This window comes from Arachis stenosperma, chromosome 8, assembly GCF_014773155.1.
Source record: "Arachis stenosperma cultivar V10309 chromosome 8, arast.V10309.gnm1.PFL2, whole genome shotgun sequence".
In the NCBI taxonomy this organism is placed as follows: Eukaryota; Viridiplantae; Streptophyta; class Magnoliopsida; order Fabales; family Fabaceae; genus Arachis; species Arachis stenosperma.
Genome location: NC_080384.1, coordinates 5,880,951 through 5,885,616, shown reverse-complemented (window position 1 = coordinate 5,885,616; position 4,666 = coordinate 5,880,951). Strand labels below are relative to the sequence as shown.

Here is a 4,666-nt window from a genome sequence, read left to right as displayed (position 1 = left end):
ATTACTGATTTGTTATTGATTCTAAAATTGAGTAATGGATTTATTTCTGAAATTGAGTAATGGATTTGTTTCTGAAATTTTTTATGATAAATAAATATTTTAAGGTTCTAAGGTCTAACAGGAACAACAGTAAAAAGTATGCAAATTAGTATTTATTAAAGCTCACTTTTACATGTTATTACTGCCTATATAAAAGTATAGCTACCACTAAACTTAGTAACCCTCATTAAATTACCTTTGCTATACCATCAATTAAATATTCTGAATACTAATATGCAGTTGCTATTTCAATTTGCATTTTGCATAATACTGTCTAAACATGCTGCTGCTACTTTAATAAGCATTCTACAATATGCTTTAATAAAATGGCTCAAGATTGAAGATGACGAGGCAATCTTCTTCAAGAAGCAACATGTACAGTGAGATTACCACCTCTAGAAGAACTATTTCTCATGATCTCAAATATGTGTTTTGATATTTTTTGAGTTTGATCACTGTCTTTTCCTTCATTGTCTTGTCTTTTTGCTCCTTTACTACTCTCCGATACTCTATGTTTTTGCAGTGTAACCTTTGCTCGTTCTTTCTCTCTAAAAAGGTGATTATTTATTGCAGGATTGGGGCGGCAGATCTGGCTGGTTGATAGAGTAGTGATGAGCGGATAATTTATACGCTTTTTGGCATTGTTTTTAGGTAGTTTTTAGTAGGATCTAGCTACTTTTAGGGATATTTTCATTAGTTTTTATGCTAAATTCACATTTCTGGACTTTACTATGAGTTTGTGTATTTTTTTGTGATTTCAGGTATTTTCTGGCTGAAATTGAGGGACCTGAGCAAAACTCTGATAAAAGGCTGATAAAGGACTGCTGATGCTGTTGGATTCTGACCTCCCTGCACTCGAAATAGATTTTCTGGAGCTACAGAACTCCAAATGGCGCGCTTTCAATGGCGTTGGAAAGTAGACATTTAGAGCTTTTCAGCAATATATAATAGTCCATACTTTATTCGAGATTAGACGACGTAAACTGGTGCTCAACGCCAGTTCTATGTTGCATTCTGGAGTCAAACGCCAGAAACACGTCACGAACCAGAGTTGAACGCCAGAAACACGTTATAACTTGGCGTTCAACTCCAAAAGAAGCCTCTACACGTGTAAAGCTCAAGCTCAGCCCAAGCACACACCAAGTGGGCCCCGGAAGTGGATTTCTACATCAATTACTTACTTCTGTAAACCCTAGTAACTAGTCTAGTATAAATAGGACATTTTACTATTGTATTAGAAATCCTGGATTGTATTTTTGATCCTATGATCACGTTTTGGGGGGCTGGCCATTCGGCTATGCCTGAACCCTTTTCACTTATGTATTTTCAACGGTGGAGTTTCTACACACCATAGGTTAAGGGTGTGGAGCTCTGTTGTACCTCGAGTTTTAATGCAATTACTACTATCTTTTATTCAAATTCAATCTTATTTCTGTTCTAAGATACTACTCGTACTTCAATCTGATGGATGTGATGATCCATGACACTCATCATCATCCGTCCCTATGAACGCGTGCCTGACAACCACTTTCGTTCTACAAGCGAAAGCTAGAGTGTGTATCTCTTGGATTCCTGATGCATGACGCATGGTTGCCCTTGCCTGACAACCGAGCCTTCCATTTTGTGAGATCAGAGTCTTCATGGTATAAGCTAGAATTGATGGCGGCATTCATGAGAATCCGAAAAGTCTAAACCTTGTCTGTGGTATTCCGAGTAGGATTCCAGGATTGAATGACTGTGACGAGCTTCAAACTCGCAATTGTTAGGGCGTGATGACAAACGCAAAAGAATCAAGAGATTCTATTCCGACATGATCGAGAACCGATAGATGATTAGCCGTGCCGTGACAGAGCATTTGGACCTTTTTCACTGAGAGGATGGGATGTAGCCATTGACAACGATGATGCCCTACATACAGCTTGCCATGGAAAGGAGTAAGAAGGATTGGATGAAGGCAATAGGAAAGCAGAGATTCAGAAGTAGCATAACATCTTCATACGCCTATCTGAAATTCCCATCGATGATCTACATAAGTATTTCTATCTTTATTTTCAGTTTATTTATTATTATTATTCGAAAACTCCATAACCATTTATTATCCGCCTGACTGAGATTTACAAGATGATCATAGCTTGCTTCATACCAACAATCTCCATGGGATCGATCCTTACTCACGTAAGGTTTATTACTTGGACGACCCAGTGCACTTGCTGGTTAGTTGTGCGAGGTTGTGAAGAAAGTGCTGAGTTAGTAAATGCGCACACCAAGTTGAATGCCATTATAAGAGATCACAATTTCGTGCACCAAGTTTTTGGCGCCGTTGCCGGGGATTGTTCGAGTTTGGACAACTGACGGTTCATCTTGTTGCTCAGATTAGGTAATTTTCTTTTTTGTTTTATTTTCAAAAAATTTTCAAAAATCTTTCAAAAATTTATCACCTATTTTTTGAAAATTTTCAGAGTTTTCAAGAATGAATTCTAGAGTTTCATATAACATGTTTTAGCTTGGCTGGCTATTAAGCCATGTCTAATTCATATGATTTTGATTGAGAACTTTGGATTCATTACTTTCTTTTTCCTATATAATTTTCAAAAAATATAAAATAAAATATAAAAAAATAATAAAATCATAAAAATAAAAATATTTTGTGTTTCTTGTTTGAGTCTTGAGTCAACCTTTAAGTTTGGTGTCAATTGCATTTTTCTAAAAAATTTATGCATTTTTCGAAAATCCATGCATGGTGTTTTTCATGATCTTCAAGTTGTTCTTGGTAAGTCTTCTTGTTTGATCTTGATGTTTTCTTGTTTTGTATCTTTTGTTGTTTTTCATGTGCATTTTTGCATTTATAGTGTCTAAACATTAAAGATTTCTAAGTTTGGTGTCTTGCATATTTTCTTTGCATCAAAAATTTTTTCAAAAATATGTTCTTGATGTTCATCATGATCTTCAAAATGTTCTTGGTGTTCATCTTGACATTCATAGTGTTCTTGCATGCATCATATGTTTTGATCCAAAATTTTCATGTTTTGGATTATAATTGTGTTTTTCTCTCTCATCATTCAAAAATAAAAAAAATATCTTTTCCTTTTTTCTCTCAAAATTTCGAAAATTTGGGTTGACTTTGTCAAAAAAAATTTTAAAATTAGTTGTTTCTTGTAAGTCAAGTCAAATTTTCAAATTTTAAAAAAATCTTATCTTTTCAAAACTTTTTCAAAAATTAAATCTTTTTCATTTTTCGTATTAATTTACGAAAATCCTTTAAAATATTTTTCAAAAATTTTTTTCTTAGTTTTATCTTTATTTTTGAAAATTATGCTGACAATTAATATGATTGATTAAAAAATTTGAAGTTTGTTACTTTCTTGTTAAGAAATGTTCAATCTTTAAATTCTAGAATCGTATCTTTTAGTTTCTTGTTAGTAAAGTAATCAATTTTAATTTTAATCATATCTTTTTATCTTATCTTTTATATCATATCTTTTTCTAAATTTTATCTTTTTCAAAAAAATTTTGATTTTAAAATATCTTTTCTAACTTCTTATCTTCTTATCTTTTCAAAATTAATTTTCAAATCTTTTTCAACTAACTATTTGACTTTTTGTTTGTTTCTTATCTTTTTCAAAACCACCTAACTACTCTTCCCTCTCTAGTTTTCGAAAATACCTCCCTCTTTTTCAAAAATTCTTTTTAATTAATAAATTGTTTTAAATTTTAATTTTAATTTTATTCCCCCTTTAATTTTCGAAAATCATTAACTCCTTTTCAAAAATTATTTTCAAAAATTTCTCTCTCTCATCTTATTCTATTTATTTATTCAATTACTAACACTTCTCTTCATCTCAAATCTCTGCTCATATCCTCACCCTTGTGTTTGGATTATTCATTCTTCTTTACTCTTATTCCCTTTCTTCTTCTACTAACATAAAGGAATCTCTATACTGTAACATAGATGATTCCTCTTCTTTTTCTGTTCTCTTTTCTTTCATATGAACAGGAATAAGGAAAAATGCATTCTTGTTGAAGGTGATCCTGAACCTGAAAGGACTCTGAAGAGGAAACTAAGAGAAGCTAAATTACAACAATCCAGAGACAACCTTGCTGAAATTTTCGAACAAGAAAAGGAGATGGCAGCCGAACCCAACAACAATAATGCAAGAAGAATGCTTGGTGATTATACTACACATACGTCCAAGTTTGATGGAAGAAGCATCTCAATTTCTACCATTGGAGCAAACAATTTTGAGCCAAAACCTCAATTAGTTGCTCTAATGCAACAGAACTACAAGTTCCATGGACTTCCATCAGAAGATCCCTACGAGTTCTTGACTGAGTTCTTGCAGATCTGTGAGACTGTTAAGACTAATGGAGTAGATCCTGAAGTTTACAGGCTCATGCTTTTCCCTTTTGCTGTAAGAGACAGAGCTAGAACATGGTTGGACTCTCAACCTAAAGATAGCCTGGACACCTGTGATAAGCTGGTCACAGCCTTCTTGGCTAAGTTCTTTCCTCCTCAAAAGCTGAGCAAGCTTAGAGTGGATGTTCAGACCTTTAAACAAAAAGATGGTGAATCCCTCTATGAAGTTTGGGAAAGATACAAGCAAATGACCAAAAAATGTCCTTCTGACAT

At 33.4% G+C, this 4,666-nt stretch overlaps 1 non-coding gene across 1 annotated transcript; it reads right to left on the bottom strand.

The window, feature by feature from the left end:
- Positions 1-4,562: 4,562 nt before the first annotated feature.
- On the bottom strand, positions 4,563-4,666 carry LOC130947005 (small nucleolar RNA R71). Its single transcript, XR_009072420.1, has one exon. It is a non-coding gene; the product is annotated as a small nucleolar RNA R71 (small nucleolar RNA).